Source organism: Dipodomys merriami, unplaced genomic scaffold (genome assembly GCF_024711535.1).
Source record: "Dipodomys merriami isolate MVZ:Mamm:240054 unplaced genomic scaffold, mDipMer1.0.p SCAF_11, whole genome shotgun sequence".
NCBI classification, from domain to species: Eukaryota; Metazoa; Chordata; class Mammalia; order Rodentia; family Heteromyidae; genus Dipodomys; species Dipodomys merriami.
In genome coordinates this window covers 8313351-8332494 of record NW_027202382.1, presented here as the reverse complement: position 1 = coordinate 8332494, position 19144 = coordinate 8313351, and the positions used below count along the sequence as shown (strand labels likewise).

Below are 19144 nucleotides of genomic sequence, written 5' to 3'. Positions count from 1 at the left end.
AGGCTCTTTCTCAAGGATAAAAGATGTCACACAAGCGAAGTGATCTATCATATAACAACTCTTATGGATTAAATGAGAAGTATTTCTCAAAAGGTCACATTTTATATAAAAGTGCAGTAGTGTTTGTAGTGAAGTCCTTTAGAGATTATGTGAGGAAGATAGCTCAGGCCCATTGAATGGATTAATCTATTGATGGAGTCATAGCTTAATGAGAGATTAGGAGAGAGTGAAATATCTTAGAAAATAAGACCTAATTGAGACAAATCACTGAGGTTGAGCCTTTGAAGGGTATATTTTGTCCCCGTTCCTCTCCTTCCTCTTTCTTTGTGCTTCCTGGATGTCATGAGGTGAATGAGCAGCTTTGTTCTACTACTTGCTCCCGGCCACCATGATCTACTTCATCACAGGCCCAGAAACAACTGAGACAAGTCATCTTGATTGAAAGCTCAGAAACTGTGATCCAAAACAAATCTTTCTTTCTATTGATTTTCTTAGGAATTTTGTCACTGCAATGGAAAGCTAACACAGAAACTGGTACCAAGAGTAGGGTTATGGCTGTGACTATTCATTATAACATGGCTCAGAACTTTTGGGCACTGGCATGCAGGAAGAATTTGGAAACATTGGAGAAGCCAGCTAGACTAAATACAGAATGCTTTAGCAGAATCTAGAAAGCTGGTAGTATATTTGAAGGACAGGGGAGCCAGGGGGCTAGCTTTCCCATTTCTTCTTCTTCAAGTGTTGATTGAGTCAGAGTCTGTCAATGCTCCCAATCATGCCAGTATTACAGAAAGCTGTAACAATGTTGCCTCAACTTTGCCACTTTGCCACTCCTAGGACACTACAGAGTCCAGCTTCTCACCTTGGCATGATGAGAAGGTAGATGAATTGTTCAATTATAAGCAAATTAGGATAGTATTTTAATTCGATCAACAGATGTGAATAAAATAAATGTTTTAAGGAGAAGGAGTTTGTTCTGCAATTCTACATACCCTCTAGGAAACTCAAGATTGTCAAACAACTCCAGCTCAAAATGATAATGTTTTGCCGGGCCCTGGTGGCTCACGACTGTAATCCTGGCTACTCAGATGACTGAGATCTGAGGATCATAGAGCAGTGGTCCCCTCCCAGCAGGGGCTGAAAAGAATCATCTCCAATTAGCCACTCAAAAACTGGAAGTGGAGCTTTGGCTCGAAGTGTTAGAGTGTTAACCTTGAGCAAAATAGCTCAGAGACAGCACCCAGGCACAGAGTTCAAGCCTTACAACTGGCAACAACAACAACAACAACAACAACAACAAAAACAAAAGAAAAGAAAAGATAATGTTCCACTACACCTCATTGAGAAACTGAACATTGGACTGAGGATCTTTACCTCTGTCTAGCCCAGGCCCAGTGTCACTTGTGTGTGTCATGATATATTTGTGGGCAGACTGTGTTTTACCTAACTCACATGACTATATTAGTCTTTAATGAGGAAAGGAAAGGAAAAGAGAGAAGAGGAGAGGACAAATGTATATGCAAGACACGGGGTACCAGAATCAAAGACAGTGAATGCCAGATAAACCAATGAAAAAATAAAAATGAAATAAAAGTTAGAAAAGAACTCGATATAGTACATGGCCAACAAGGTCAACACCCCCCCCCAAAAAAAGACCCATTGTTTCCCTGTCTTAGAGTTCATTTCATATGGCCATATGTACAAAGCTATTGAGCTATTATGATCCTCTGTTAGAAGTCATGAGAAAGGAATTCAATATAGTTCTAGATTGGATCAGACACAACTTTCACAAAATTTACTAGAACTTAACATTCGGCCCTAATAAGATTTTTAAAATATAACACATTTCCCACTTTGTTTTCAGTAGTACAAAAATAGAGTATTCTGAAAGGAAAGAAAATATAAGTAGCATGTTGACTAGTAAGGGCCTCGTCTTTTTTTACCTAAGATATGTAGACACACCAGAACACAAAGTGTGTTTGAGGAAGATTTTAGAAGGGTACATGTTTTTCAGTGGAATAAATGCTTTTCTGGCCTTTCAGAAGGATCCCATCTAGAGCTCTCAGCTTGATGGTGAAGAGAACTGACAAGTCATAGGCTCAGCTATGTCATAAAGGCCCTGTATGGAAGTTGTGCATACCAGGAATCAGAAGATCATAGCCTGTACACCAAAATTTTATACCACCTTTTAAAGATCTAAAATGGGTTTTAAAATGCCTTTCATATGTTTAAACAATTAGAGAAAAAATCCAAAGAATAGCAATCTTTTGTGATGTGAAAATTATATGTAATTCTTGATCCATTGTCATGAATACAGTTTCATTAGAACAGAACCACACCCCCCCCCCATTCATATAGAACAAGCTAAAATATTTACTTCAGCCCTAGACAGAAATAGTTTGCTTACCCCAGAATCTATGACTCAGGGAACAATGGAAGGGGAGTAGAGTGTCTCAAAATTGGGAGGGTCTCCGAGTGCAGTTTAAAAAGATCTTTTAGTTGCAGAAGCAACTTTGAAAAAGAATGTAACAATGAACTCCTGAAGAGACTCAGTCCTTTCCCACATTTGAAAGGGCCTTGTCGGTGAGACAGGTGCTTGTAGCTGAAAATTCTACTTTGACATGTGTTCCTTTGTCTCCTCTCCCCACGCTGTGGAGTGTGTGCCTTGTTTGTCTTCTTAGCATCCAAATACACACAGAAAACATGAAAATAGAAAGCCTATCACTGGGTGGCTTTCTTGAAAGAGGTACAAGTAAAGAGTGCACAGGAAACCTCAATTTAGCATCCACATCTGTCATTTTGAAAATGATGCCCTAGGCATCAAATCTGACAGTTGTTGTGTCTGACATTGCTATTTTTATCTGTGCACATGCAGAAAGAATATGTCACCCATAAGGCCTACAGGAGCTTTATCATTCTAGATTGTGCTTGGAAATACATTTGGTTAATGACCCTTGGTAACACTGTCAGGAATCTAAACTAAAGGCAAGACCCTCCTGCAACCATCGGATATTCTGTTTTCCAGTCGGCTTAGTCAAGTTCCTGGAAGTACCACTGTGGTCAGAGTAAGGGTTGCTGTCAATCACTGTAGCTGTTTGTATCATGCACACCAAAGTGTTTAAACAGATGGTCTACTTCTAGTTAGTTATTCTATATAGTTCACTTTTCTTCTAACGACTACAGAGGGATTAGAACAAGGGCAAAGGCATAAAGAAGAGAGATAGAGTCTCATGGAATAAGTGGAACTCCTGTGAACTTTGAGGAATATTTATAAATGTATATACCTGGAAGAGGCTGTTGCAGTGACTGAGCTGAGATTATAGGTGTTCACTACCAAGCATGACCTTGAGCATTCTTTTGTAGAATGGGAAGAGACTATCTGGATGGAAAAAAATTCCTTTGTAATATAACTAAGTTTTGAGTCAGAGGGAAGAATGAGAGATGCCATTTTGAGATTTATCCTCTTGAATAATTGATTTATCCAATTAAATAATTATGATGATAATGATTTTTAACTAGTAAATGACAAAGAGGAAAACAAGGTGATGCATAAACATCAAGTGGAGAAATGAAAAGAGGAAAAGCAACAAGAAAAGCAGGAGAAAAGACTTAGTCACAAGGGCTGGGAAGGTGGCTCAGTGGTAGAGCGCTTGCCTTGCATGCATGAGGCCCTGGGTTCGATTCCTCAGCACCACATAAGCAAAAAGAAAAAAAGCCGGAAGTGGTGCTGTGGCTCAAGTGGTAGAGCGTTAGCCTTGAACTGAAGAGCTGAGGGACAGCGCCCAGGCCCAGAGTTCAGGCCCCACAACTGGACCCAAAAAACAAAAAAAGGAGGAAAACACATGATTGTGAACCAAAGACATTTGTAGCTTCCTGGACATATATATGCATATATATTCAAAATTAATTAATTGATTAATTTTTTGTTTTCATTGAAACAACGTCTCACTACATATTTGATGCAGCCCTCAGAATTAAGATCATGTTGCCTTTGCCTTTTGAGTGCTAGGATTACAGGTGTGCACACCACACCTCTATACTTATTGACATTTCATTTGTTTTTCCTGATAGTCGATCATCCTGAGGATGACAGCTTCCATTTCTTTAAATGTATGATGAGGAGAAAACAGCAATAGCTTATGTTAGGGCAAAGGATGGATTTGAAAGGCAGGGAGAATGAAAACAGACAAAGATATTGACCTCAATAGACCAATTTAATGAAAGTTGAAGAAGGATGCCAGGGTGACCTGAGGAGAGTCAGGAGACACAGAGTAATGGGAGCAGGGATGAAGGGACTTTTAAGTAGGGGCATGGGTGGAGGTGGGGTTGCAAGTAGCTGGAAGGTTCAAAGAGATTCAGGACATGTCTTGGGAGTTTGGTTCTGCCTATTGTGCAAACCTGTTGTGCAGGTTCTTGGTCCCCTGCTTTGGGGATGTGTGGCCTGCTTTGGGGGTGGAGGAGTGGGCTTTAACATTTGAGATTACAGATTGCAGATTCCCATCAGTTTATCTCAATCTATTTATGCTCAATTTATATAAATAAGGCAGGAGCAGTGGCTCATGTCTGTAATACAAACTAAGTGCATCGGATGGTACAGACAAGGAGCAGGATCACCATTTGAGTCACGGTCAGCCTTGGAAAAATGTGAGACCCTATGGGAAAAATAACCAAAGCAACAGGGCTGGGAGTGTTTGTTCTAGGGGATAGAGGACTCGCCTTGCTAGAGCAAGCCCTTGAGCTCAAGATCCATTAGTGTAGAATGAATGATTGAATAAATGAACAGACTAATTTTATAGATACTAAAGCTGCTTGGTAGAGGTTATGATCAATATCCTCCATAGGATAGAAAGAAGGAATTTGTGAAATAAGAAATGTAAATTGGGAGCTGGAAGTTTTTGCTTGTAATCCTAGCTACTCAGGAGGCTGAAATCTCAGGTTCATGCTTTAAAATCAACCCAGACAAGAAAAGTTTGTGAGACTCTTATTTCCAATTAAACACACACACACACACACACACACACACACACACACACACACACACACACACACACACACACACACACACACACACACACACACACACACACACACACACACACGCACACACCAAAAAAAAAACAAAACCCCAAACCCAAACCAAACCAAACCAACAAAGAAGCCAGACACTGAAACTGTCAATCAAGTAGTAGAAGTGGTAGACCATTAGCCTGGAGCAAAAGAACTCAGGGACAGGATCCAGTCCCCAAGTTCAAGCCCTATTATCAGTACAAAAACAAAGTAAAACAAAAGAAACACACACACTACACATACGCAAACACACACACACACAGAAACATAAATGTAAAGAAAATCAATGTTCCAATTCAATCTTGACCTCAGAGGAAAGGGAGAGAAAACGTATAAAGGGATAGTTCAAGCCAGGGATATTTTCTAAATTTACTGACAAAAGTTGCTCACATTTAAGTGCAGTATCCTATAGATACCTCTATTTGCTAAGCAACTAAAAATGAACATGGGATGGTGTTTTGAAACAAAGCTGGTCTTGCATTTTCACATAGCAACACAATATGGCTGTATCCTTGTTTAGTTATTGGGCTCAATCATTCCATGGCCTATTTCTTGATGTTATTGCTCAGCCTATTTCTTTTTGCATTCAATATTTCAATGGCCTCAAGACATTTGTATGCAGTGAATATCAGAGTGTTAAATTGCCATCTTTCTTATCTTTTATTTTTTGCCGTTCTTTGAACAAAAGCTTATTTTATGGCCAAATCAATTAGAAATCTTTGAATATAAAACTGTTATCCCAGTGACATAAAAGATATTATGGAAATATTCACTGTTTCTATTACAGCTGCTGAGAGGGTAGAAATTAGATCTGAACTGTAATGAATATTTTTTAAAGTATGTGCTAATAGCAGTTTTCATTAGTTTAAAAATGTAGACTGAATTTGACCTATCTTAGAAAAAAATTTTTTTTAATTTCATGGCGTTATATTGTTTTGTGCCTATATTCACTTTTGTCAGAGTTATTTTGTGGGTTAAAATCATTCATTTGTTACTTCATTCATATATGTATTTTTTGATTATTTCCATTCAAGGACTGAGGATAAAAAACTAAAAGAAAGTGCAGTTTTAAAGACATCCTCATAAGTGCTGAGAGTTGAATTGAGTTTGGAGAGAAGTTGTTCAAATGTCCTACTTCTAAATAAAACAATGGAGCATGGAATAGTAACGGAGAAATATTCACAAGGCTGCTGGTAATGAAGCAGGGACACAACTATACCCTCTAATTTTCAGCTAGGTTGGGTTTTTTGTCATTGTTGTTTGTTTACTTTAAATAATTATTTCTTTAAATCATTGTACAAAGAGGTTTCAATTCATCATGTTATTTATGAATACAGTGCATTCTGATCAACTTCACCCCTTTCGTCATTCTCCCAGATCTCTCCCAACCCCACCTATCCCACCAGTTTTCCTAGTTCCATTTCACATATATACATTAAATATTATGACTACATTCTCCCACTCTTCTCCTCTTCATTGGTCTACCCCCTCTCCTTGACCTCATATTCCCCTCCCCTCACCTCCAGTACCAACTTCCTTTTATTCATTTCGTTAGACTATAGGTTAGTTGTTCAAAGGAGTTACACCATTGAAATTCCCCTTACATATACCATACATTAGTTTACATGTTTGTGTATATATGCATAAAACCCTGTATATGACTACATATGTATTTGTAAATTAGATTTAACTTTCCCATATGAGAAAACGGGTGTCTTTTATCTGTCTGGATGTGACTTACTTTAACATTTTTTTTCCAGGTCTATACATTTCTCTGCAAATGACAAAGTGTTCTTATTACAAAACTTACAGTAGCTAATGCTCTAACATACCACTCATGCTCTATATAGAGTATTATTGGAAAGGTTGTGTCATATTTTTCATTTTAGAAAGCCTATACAAAAGTTTCAGTGCTATGCTATATTTATATCAATCTGAATAAGTAAAGATAATCAGGCAGATCAGAATATCTTTTACATAAATTAAAAATACTAAAAAAATTAAACTTTCATACTGGCTAGACATGAAAGCATATTGGATGTCATATTTATTTTCTTTTAGAAATCTCATCTTTTCTCTCTGTGTACTTTTATTTAGTAAATTGGTTGGAAATTGTGAATCAGTTTAGCTTAGCAGGTCCAACAATATATTTTAAGGATGAAAATAATATGCTAGAAAATGTTTAGTTATTTTGTTTATAGAAATTATAAACAAATGCACATAGGCACATGATAGAAGACACTTGTGCTAAACGTTAATTGCTGTCTAAAATGCAGTCTTCATTGGTCAACTGCATTTTATCTAGTAGCCTATTCTTCAGTTTCACAAAATCCTTGGAACTTATTTGATCAAAGCTAACCTTTAATCACAGCCTCAAGACAACAGCACCAAATTTGACTGAAGTAAAATTGCATGTGCTCACAACTTTTGTATTTCTGCAGAGACATCAGAACTTTTCAGATATATTTACTGACTCTGATTTGGTTTGTCTAAGGAGATAAATCTTTGGAATTGAACTTGTCTCCATCAGCAGGACAGTATTTCTCCGTGATTTAATTTACCATCCCCTCCCAACCCTAAGGGAAAGAATGTTTAAGCAGGGAAAGTATGAAGGTAATTCAGGTTATTTTCTTTTAAGGAGCACTTCAGGAACAGTTTGGCAAAATGTTTTCCTAATTTAACCACTTTTCCTTTTCCCTGATTTTTTTTTAAATTGACTTCTACAGACACTGAAATGTTGGAGAGAGATATGGTATTTTGTCTAGAACCTAGTAGGCAACCTTATTTTATTTGTTGCATTCTTTTCTTGACCAATACTAAAATTTTATTACTATTTTCTTTTATTTTTATAAATTACTTACTAGATCATTAGGACGACTATTCCTTCAAAAGAGCTAAAAAGTATCTGTCATGTTAATATTGATAGGATCATGATGTAATTATTGAAACCTGATCATTTGCCTCAAATTAGTACTATTAAAATACTTGAAAAAAATCTGTATTAATGGAAATTTTGGCTTGATACAACTCAACACTAAGTTAGGAATCAAATATTCTAGGCTTTTGTTGTAGGTTTCCACAACACATCATTGGAAATGCAATCCAAACAATTGTTGACATATATGTACATTGTTTTAGAATATCCTTATATATCTAGCTATTATCTATATCTGTAAGCTGAAGAAATAGATAACTGGTGTTTATTTTGTCATTGATTACTTCTACAACCATGTTGAGTCCCTTTTATTGCCTAAAATGTTTTCTGTGATTATTATTATTATTATTATTATTATTTTATAATACTGGGATTGAACCAGGTCTTACAAATGGCAAGCAAACACTGAGCCTGCATCTCCAGCAATTGTCTAGGTATTTTAAATACAATTTTTTCAGGACTTATTCCTCACAAGGAAATAAGATGAAGAAATGAGGAAATGAGATGGCAAAACTAAACACCTTAGCCAAATTGATGCTTGTGCATCTGCTCTAAATCACCTCAACTGAAAACGCAAAGGATTTACTGATGTCCATGTATGTAAGTAGAGACAACCACTATATATACTAAAGCTCTTGGATTCTGTATAGGACTTGGTTTTACATTTGCCAATGTTAGGTTTATGAGCCTCTGAAATGGTATCAGAGAATTTAGGAAAATGTAGATAGATTCAAGTACATAAAGTAGCACAAGTAATGGCTCATAAATGTTCTCCAACAATGGCTTGAATAGAGATTATTCCAAATTTGCATATGAATTGTTTGCCTGCACGTGAATGTTCCTTAAGGAAGATTGTCCTTTTATGTAAGTTACCCATCCCTTCATGATTTTCCTGCATTACCTCCCTCACAGTGTCTTCTTTGGTTATCCAAAAGCAATATTTATAGAAGCATGAAGCAGAGTCCCTGGGCTTCACAGCAGCTCGTTACCACGAGATCTTGGGCCATCCAGTGAATCTTTCAATCTCTGAGAGTTCCATGAACTCACCTGTAAAGGAAAATCATTCCTAAATTAAGTACTTCCATATGGAAACTTTTGTTTGCATACAACATTAGAGAGAAAACAAAAACAACCACCAACCCCAGAACATATGCAGATTAAATGTTTTCACAGAACTGAAGGCTTGACCTTTATTCCCTTTTCAGGCTTTTCTAAACACACACACACACACACACACACACACAGTCAAAAAAGGTGCTAAATAGAATTAAGTAGGCAAGAAAGACTTTATTTAAGACTATTTCAGCATACAAATCAAGACTATTTAAAGAGAAAGATTTCTCAAGCTTGAGAAGTACTAACCACTGGGGCCAGCTAATAGCAAAGTACTGGAAGCTGGTCATGTGAGTAAACCATCTGTACTTGCTGATTGCTGCTTATAAAATTAGACTCCTCATAAAATTCAACATAGCCTACAAAAGTAAGACTATTGAGGGAAGGAGAGACTTGTGAGGGATGAGAAAGAATGATGAAAAGAGTGACATTGATCAAGATTCATAGTATTCATAAACTTCTCTGTTGAATGATAACTCCTTTGTACAATTGCTTAAAGATAATAAATTAAAAAATATTAGACTACCATTGAAGTGAAAAGGCTGAGCTTGTTATGGAGTACTCCAGGATAGGTAGAACTGTAGCTTTTAAGCTGGACCTAGTTTTGACGTCTTCCAATTTTAAAGCAATAATTTTAACCTCAACTACTCCATCTTGAGTACAAGTGCCAAAGCAGAATGCCTTTATATCTTGTTTATTCAGGTGGACAACTACTATCTGTCACGAACTGATAACTAGTTTATTGGTGCCAATAAACCTTTACATCAGCAAATATTTCAAAGCCTATCAGAATCAGCAGGCATGGACACACCAGACATAGTGATTTAGGCAACTGTCTCGGCTGAATCAAATAAAAGGAGAGACGTAGCATTGGGGCATGATGGCATGCATAGAAGCTTCATCCAAGGAAGGATTCTCAGGTCTTTGAGAAAAATACTCCTGGGGTTATAGAAGATTTTGTATCAGAATGCCAGGGTAGAATGTATAAGAGCACCTTTCCTGAAGTCAATGTCCCAAGAGAAAGGAGAGCTGGTCTACTGTCCAGTCAAACTCAGAGGAATGGGAAGGCCATGTGGTCACCCTCACTTTCCCTCTCTTTCCCCTTCCCCATGGAACAACCCTGATGTTCTCAAAGCCTTCTCCTGCCAACTGCCTGGTAGTTCTCTTCTTCAATGTTACCATAAATGACAAGTTAATGAGTTATAATTAGTGAGTTTGTGTGTCACTCGTATTCAGACTGCTTGAAGGTCCATAGATAGCTTACAGTGATTGGTTCTATACACTTTACATGGAACTTATGAACACCCTCATTTAAATACATTTTTAATTGATTATTCCTTTAATTACATTGTTTTCATGCTATAAATAAAACACTGGGAACTGTTTGCTCCTAATAAGACTTCCTTAGATTTATGATATACCCTTTCTGTGGTCCATGGATGTCTTCTTGTTACTTTAGTGTTTCAGAAAGAATTTAAATTCAGTATGAAATCTTAAATCTATGATTCCCATGTCAATTATAATTTAGTCCCTTGGCACACCTGTTTGTAGTATTGTCTATTACTGTATAGATTCTTATATTTATGCCTTAATATATACTTGCCTTACAGCCCCGTTATGATTCCTAAGAGAGCTATAACTTTGCATTTCATGATGCTTGTTTTAAAATTCTCAGCCATAAAATCACATTAATATATTTTCAGTTGCTGTTTCTTCCCTTTGTTTTAAAGAATATGTAATGGTTATGTGTTTCTCTTTTCCTCATGTTTATCATAATGCACTCCAGAATGTGATTCAGAGCTCTATTTGAAATTCTCACCTTCATAAGTAAACACATGTGATTAATCCTGAGTGACAGAAGGACCAACCTGCAGGAATAATTTTGCATAGGTCACACATAGGGCAACTGTTTCATTCACTCAAAAAATCTGTTGTCAAAGAAAATATTTGGGAAGAGAGGAAACAAAACCTCCCTCACCTCTAAGTGCTGCTGTGTGGATAAGGTATTGCAAATGATCACGAGGAATGCCAGTGTTAAGAGAAATGCTGACATTTGTGAGTCTCAGACTTGAATGGGCGGTCTAACCCTTTAGCATCTTGCTGAGATGCAGCTTCTTATTCTGTAATGGTGGGTGGACCCAAGACTGTGTTTATAACAAGTCTTGGAAATAGTCTCAAATTCAGTTTAGCCTTTGGTTGTCCTAGGTTTGTTGAAATGGCTGTTAAACTCAGTTGACTACATGGCTCATATCACTGGAATTAGCATCCCTGTTAAGAGTTTTAGATCTGTGTACTCAAGGTACCACTCTCCAGCTTGGTTTACCATCTGGCAAAAGAAGAAATCAGGCAAGAGGCAAACCTAGTAAAAGAGAAAAAGTTTATGAGATAAGAAATGTGGCAGAAATGTGGCACATGGCATAGATAGGCATTGCCACAGGACAGCAATACATCAGCCCATCTCAGCCATCTTCTGCATTATAGAGATTGGTCTTGAGTTAAATAGGGATAATTGGAGTTCTTCAAAGAAGGGTTTCTGATTGGTGGGTCTTCTGTTTCCTATATGGTTGTATTACCAAAAATTTAGTACCCTGTCCTTATTTCATCCTATTTTTGTTCTTTTCCTTTGGTGGACTCCTGTCCCCATTTGGTTGTTAGGCAGGTTTTGATTTATCAGCTCATCCTGCCATATACAAGTTCTAGAATTCCAGGATTGCCTGAATTTCTACTAACTTGCATCAGTAAAGCCCTCATTTCCCTGGGCCTTATTTCCTAGTTAGGAGCCTAACATCCCAAAGTGACAAACAGCAAAAGCAACACTGCTGTGCACTTTTTCAGGTCTTGCCTCTTCCAATTCTGATTTGACTCTGCCCCTCTCATTTGTGATGTGGGCGGTGAGTGAAGAGGAATCCAGGAATGACATTGACTGAAAAGCACAGATACAACAGCAGATGAAGTAAAGATATAGTTCCCATATTTCAAATGTTAATTATGCCTTAACATCAAAATCTATGAGCGCTGATAGATAACTCTCTTCCATGCTCTGAGATTGACATAGTGTACTGATTTTTTCTACCTTTAATATCTTTACAAACTATGGTAGGTAATTTTATATGCAAGACCTTATGGAATTTGAAGAACTTTTGAAACCATTCATTCTCTTTTGGATAAAAGATACTATGAGAATCATAACTTGGTATTCAGTATTCTGATCCAAGCCTGTATCTAACTCTATGGTATTAAAAGGTTCAATTCCATCTAAAATGCTTGCTCATGTTAATAAGAATGCAGCTGTGATTTTTTTAAAATTTTAATTCCCATCTCTAAATATTTAAATATTGATTATTTCCCCAATATTTATTATGCTCTTGCTCCCCAAAATGTAAATAAAATGTGATTTTCCAATTCTCACATCTAGAAGATCAGGTAAATTGTCATTTGTTTTGTTTTAAGTTCAATCTCTTTCTTCTGAGTTTGAGAGTTTCTTGGGTCCATTTTTAAAGTTTTATTATTACTACTCTGTAGAGGAGAATGTTCATTGGCTATCATTGAATTCTCATGGCTGTAGTCCAGTAGGTTTTTGCCATCTTTCTCCCTTCTAAATCATAGTAGATTAAATTAGTTTTAACTGGTATTATTAGGTAGCTGTCAGGTTAAGAGTGAAATGCATCTTGATCAATGCCACCCTTCAATTATTCTCCCCCATTATCCTCTTCCTGTTCCTATCCTCAAGTTACATAGTTGTAAAATGAATATAATAACTGCATTTGCTCACCTTTCCTCCATTCCTATGCCCTCTCCTTTCATACTTCCCACAAACATGCTTCTGCTTCCTGATACTCATTTTGATGAACAGTTTATTAGTTCAGAGGAATTATACCTTTGGACACCTCTCCTAAGTATACTATCCTTTAGTTAGTTTGTGTGTATATGCATAGAGCCCTGTATATGTAAATATTAACTATTTTTTAGATTGTGACACCTTCTAAAAAGTTACTTTCCCTCAATTTGAATTTCAAGTATTTTAGCATTGCATTGCCAGGATGCAATATTTTAAATTATTATCATACACATATGTATATATGTAATAAAATTATAGTTACATTATCTATACTATATTTATAATTATATAATTACATTATATATTATATAGTATATATTATCTAGTATATATGCTATATATAATTTCACTACATTATATATATATTTACTCTAAGTATGATTGTCTTATAAAATCGCTAATATCTTCCTATATACATTTCTAGACACAATTCTATTATAAAATGTTTGAACTAGCTATAAAAAGTAAAAACCCATCAAGGCGCAAGTGTCTTGTGCCTATAATCCTAGTTACTCAGAAGGCTGAAATCTGAGGATCAGAGTTCGAAGGCAGCCATAGCAAGAAAATCCGTAAGACTCTTATCTCCAATTAATCACAGATAAAGCTAGAAGTGGCGCTGTGGCTCAAGTGGTAGAGTGCTAACCTTGAACAAAAGAAGTTCAGGCCTAACCTTGAGCTGAAGAGCTGAGGGACAGTGCCCAGGCCCAGAGTTCAAGCCCCACAACCGACAAAAAAAAAAAAAAGAAGTTCAGGGACAATACCCCAGGCCCTGAGTTCAAGCCACAGGACCAGCAAACAAATGAATACACAAGAACCTCCCCCCCCCATGGTATAACCCGTGTTTTCACTGTATTTGATGTTGGTATAATTTAGGGAGGGGAAGGGAAAAAAATGTTTAAATAGGGATACAGGAGAACCCATTGCAACAATGAGATGTACAAGATGTTATGTCGAAAACTTTACAATTTAGGCAGGGTGTGGGGGGGGTGGAGGGTGGGGAGTGTGGTTGAGGAGGTGGGATGGGATGGGAGGGGAAAACCAAAGGAGGAGGCAACAATGCTTGATAAGAAATGTACTCATTATCTTGCCCATGTAACTGTAACCCCTCTGTAAACAATGGTTTTGTCCTGTTTCCTATCTCAAAGTAGTGATTGCAGCTCCAGTTATCACACTAATTCAAACATGAAGAAGACAAGTTACAAAGAAGGTAGAGCAAGAAAAGATTTGCTCTAATCTCATTGGTTGACAAACAGGTGGCCTGACTACTTGTGACTATAGAGATATGGAAAAATAAGATTTGAATTTTGTTCCTCGCTTGGAACAAATTTAGATATCCCAATTTCTGTAGTAAAGGGATCTGAAAGAAATGTTGAACAAGTAGTTATTCACTGATTAAGGATATAATGTCTACCAATACCATCATTTTTAAAAGCATGTTTTACCTATTCCACTAAACATTGGTTCACACAGACTATCTCCTAATTAAGGCAATGCTATCACCGAACACAAACACAACTTACTGTTATGTGAAATAAGACACTGAAACTTTGATATTTGAAGAGAGGTCATCTTGCGCAAAGCTAGATAGAGAACTAGCCAGAATAAGAATCTGAGTGGATACAGGTGGACCCATTGTAACAATGAGATGTACAAGTCGTTATGTCGAAAAACGAACTTTACAACTTTGGCTGGGGTGAGGCTGGGGGACGGTGGAGATGGGAAGGGATGGGAAGGGGAAGTAAAGGAGGAGGTAACAATGCTTGATAGGAAATGTACTCATTACCTTGCCCATGTAATTGTAACCCCTCTGCATGGTATTTTCACAATAAAAACAAACAAACAAACAAACAAAGAATCTGAGTGGCAAAAAGGCTACTTAAAGTAATTCTATTGACAAATCACAAGAAGTAAAGCTAACTTTGGGATTCAAGTGGCTTTTAGATGAATCTTAAGCTAAGAGACTAGACTAGAGGAAACCGAGAGAACTCTTCCAGATTCAGGCAGATTTATAGAACTTACTTATTTCTTATTAACTACTTTAAAAATAACTGAATAAGTCTGTCTTTATTACTCCTTTCCCTAATTATATTTTTAGTATCTAAAAGTTATCTTAAAATTATCGTACCAAAGAGCTTCAATTCAATTCACTACTATAATGCTTTGACCTGTATCGTCTCTTCCATTATTCTCTGTCCATTCTTTCCCAACTCTGCCATCCTCTGTTGAGTAGTTTCATTTTCACATGGATACATTATGACATCATGAAAGAGAGACAGCTACAAACTGTACTAACTCAGATGATGAGAAACCCTGGGCTTTGAATATGTAGACCCTGGTTCAAATCCTAGCTCCTCAACAAACTAGTTGAAGAGGTGAGACATTCTGATCTATAGAGAGGTTAGAATACAAACAGTAATGCTTCTTTGTATCACTGATATAAACATTAAATCACATCAAGAAAATGTCCCAAGTGGTTAAACTGTGCTACTAGTTTATATTAGAGATTCAATCAATAGTAGCTGTTGTTGATGGTACAGGATATAAAAATTGTATGACATTCCAATGAGAGATTTCTTTTTACTTTCCCTTACAGACTACCTCCATGAGTGTCGACCTGATTTTTTTACTTGTACCGTTATATGGGAATTTGATCATAAAGACACAGAGAAGCCACATCTTGAGAGGTCAAATTAGGAGTCTTTATTCAAAAGCTGGTGACTGCAGGTAGATTCCTGTCTCAAAGACCTGCAGCCTGGAATGTCACTTGTACCCAGGTTTTAAAGACAAAACCCACATGCTTGGTGTGAGGAACAGTCAGGGGTGAGTATTCTCTGTAGAAAAAAAAATTCCTGGGGCAAACATGACATCTGCATATTCTCTGAAGCAGAATTCTTCTAGCTCTCCCAGAGCTAAACACTGAAATTCAAAGAATGGCTTCTCTCACCTCTAGGGATTTCATAGCTGGATGAAAAGCCCCCCAACACCCACCTAGGCACCAGGATGGCTGTGACGACAAGGCTTGTTGCTTTACCCAGTATCCTTATTTCAGTACAGCATCCCAGTTCCCAGGATACAACATCAAGACTCACAGCCTTCTTGAAGACTGTGTAAGGCTGCCGGCTCACCTCTCTCCTCTGAAAAAAAAAATCAGGACATGACTGCTAGGAACTGTGCTCTAAGTTGCAGTTATGTAGGCCAGAAAAATATGTCAAACTCTATTTTTGAAGGTTTACCTGTCCTTGAATAAGTGTGCTTCATATATTTTTAAAAACTCTCTGTTCTTTTTATTACCAATATTTTCCTGGTGTCCATAATGATATTTTATAAGAGGGATTATTAACATTTCTGGTGAAATTTGCCTGGAGGTGAACTCCTAATTCAAGAATAATTAAAGTGACAGTTTAAGAGCAAATTATGTTGAGCCTGAGATGTACCTTGCGTTTATTGTCACACTCATCCCTCTTCTTTGCAAAAAGAAAGAGATTCAACTTAATTTTTTATCAACTAGTATCTTCCCAGGAGGCATCATGGTAGAGTGGACTATGAAAACAGCTCACATAGCATATGGCATTCATTTTGTGCATATGCAAAAAAGAACAGACAATGCTCACTTTGATTGCTACTCTGACGAAATTTGCAAAGCTCCTATTGTCTATGCTAACTAAAATAGTGTTTGATGTGCTAATTTTCTTTTCCCTGTAACACCTCTTTATATTTAGTGGCTTGAAGATTCTAAATTGTAACTGTTTGCAATTTGATAGCTAGACTGCTAAAGTTTTCTTTTCCTTCCTTCCTTCCTTCCTTCCCTTTCTTCCTTCCTTCCTTCCTTCCTTCCTTCCTTCCTTCCTTCCTTCCTTCCTTCCCTTTCTTCCTTCCCTCCTTCCTTCCTTCCTTCCTTCCTTCCCTTTCTTCCCTCCTTCCTTCCTTCCTTCCCTTTCTTCCCTCCTTCCTTCCTTCCTTCCCTCCTTCCTTTCCTTCCTTCCTTCCTTCCTTCCTGTCTGTCTGTCTGTCTTTCTTTCTTTCTTTCTTTCTTTCTTTCTTTCTTTCTTTCTTTCTTTCTTTCTTTCTTTCTTTCTTTCTTTCTTTCTTTCTTTCTTTCTGTCTGTCTTTCTGTCTGTCTTTCTGTCTGTCTTTCTTTCTTTCTTTTTCTTTCTTTCTTTCTTTCTTTCTTTCTTTCTTTCTTTCTTTCTTTCTTTCTTTCTTTCTGTCTGTCTGTCTGTCTGTCTTTCTGTCTGTCTGTCTGTCTTTCTGTCTTTTTGTCTTTCTTTCTTTCTTTCTTTCTTTCTTTTTCTTTTGTCTTGCATTCGCACCCTGTGGTAGAAATGTCAGCACTACTAAAATGCTATTTTGAGTTATGTGTTTAGACAATTGGTCTTTTAAAAAATTTTCATCATAGAATTTAAAAGAAAGAATCATTGTTTTCCGGAACATTGTGATAATATTTTAATTAGTGTGTTTAAATATTTTTGGTTAACCTAAACGTATAGATGAACATGTTTATGATGTGGATAGTCAGTCCTGATGATAGATCTGCTGTTTCATAATAAAGTTTTATTCATTCTATCCATCCCCTAAGATCCAGGGACTGAATTCAATCAATAGTACCTGGTATTCGTCGATACAGGATATAAAATTTGGCTGTAATGTTTTTCAGTCATTGAAAAGCAATGAATCTCTTCAGGTCTACATGAGATTTTCAGCTATGGCATTCTATGTTCAGTCAGTTTGGGAGTCTGATGATAGTAGGAGTTAGCGTCATTGATATGAGCCTTTCTTTGGGGCCTGGCACTGTACTTATGCTTTTATTCTTCAGCATGTGAGCAACTCTCTGTATAAAGCTATCATCCCTACTGAGTGGATGAACAAACTGAAGGAAGAACACACAGACGCTTTCCTCTACAGAGCAGATGAGTGGGAAAGCCAAACTCATTTTTAAAAATTGTGTTTTCATTATCTTTTAAGTAGTTATTAAAGGAGTTTATAAGTACAATGCATCTTGGTCATTGTCAACCCTTTCATCATTCTCCCTAGTCCCTCCCAACCCCAGTCCTTCCCTCAGTGTTCTTAATTTCAAAGGATATTTACTGAATATTATGACTGCATTATCAATCCTTTCCTCTCTTCATTCCTTTACCTCCGTCCCCTTATGCTTCCCCCCACACCTTTTACCAGAAAATGTGGTATGTATACACAATGGAATTTTACTTATCCATTAAAATGATATCATATCATTTACAAAGAAATGGAAGAACCTGGAAAAGATTATCTTGAAGTGGAGTAAGTCAGGCCCAGAGAGACAATAGACACATGTTTTCTCTCATCTGTGGAAGCTAAGACTAATTTATAAATGTACAAGTAGATACATATGGGGCTACATTCAAGTACACACAAATGTATTAATCAAAGTATGCTATTTTCATGGGAAAATTCAAATGGTGTAATTCCTTATAACTCACAGTCAAACTTTTCTTTTTTTCCCCCTTCTTTCCTTTTCTTCTCTTTTCTTTTTGCAATGGCTGGTATCTGAATACTGTCCCTTAGCTTTTTCCATTCTGCCACGTAAGCCGCACAACACCTTCTGCCTTTTTGCTGGGCAATTGGAGAGAAAAGTCTCTCAGACTTTCCTGCTAAGACTTGCTTTGAGTGGAGATCCTCAAATGTCAGCCTCCTGAGTAGCAAGGAATACAGGATTGAACTTCAGGTGTCTGGCTTTAAACTCATTTTTTATGTTAAAAGCTCACAAATTTTGTTAAAGTATGAACTTTTTTTAACAAATACACAAATGTGTACATATTATCACTAATGCATGTACAAAACCTGTGTGCACACATACACAAAAATAGCGGTGTGTATATACATATATATATATATATATATACATGTTTTGCTTATTATTTCTAAGGAGTAGTGCATGCAGACACGGATAAAATAAAGTATCATTCCATTACACGTATACATTTATTCATATTCTCTTGTTTAATTGATGCAAATATAATAAAATATACGGGATTACATGAACAATATTTATGTGGAAAACAAATTTTACAAAATACTATGCATGGTATTTTATAGCTATATAAAAACTATAAAGTAAACTCTTTAAAATGCCCTGGAACTTTGGGTAAAAAAATAGTTTATCCAAATAGCAATTCTCTGGTGCCAACTTTAATGAACACATAAGAATGAGTATC

At 36.7% G+C, this 19144-nt stretch overlaps 2 long non-coding RNA genes across 3 annotated transcripts in view; one reads left to right on the top strand and one right to left on the bottom strand.

Annotated features, from left to right (window-relative positions):
• Positions 1 to 15156, bottom strand: part of LOC138815993 (uncharacterized) — a 152581-nt gene extending 137425 nt beyond the window's left edge. For both annotated transcript variants that reach the window (XR_011368533.1, XR_011368534.1), the window contains exons 1-2: positions 15079 to 15156; positions 8904 to 9049 (exon numbers count right to left, since the gene is read on the bottom strand). This is a non-coding gene — a long non-coding RNA (uncharacterized lncRNA). The remainder of the gene's footprint in view (positions 1 to 8903; positions 9050 to 15078) is intronic.
• A 99-nt stretch (positions 15157 to 15255) lies between these two features.
• Positions 15256 to 19144, top strand: part of LOC138815997 (uncharacterized) — a 163381-nt gene continuing 159492 nt past the window's right edge. Inside the window, exons 1-2 of the long non-coding RNA XR_011368535.1 lie at positions 15256 to 15325; positions 15547 to 15773. This is a non-coding gene — a long non-coding RNA (uncharacterized lncRNA). The remainder of the gene's footprint in view (positions 15326 to 15546; positions 15774 to 19144) is intronic.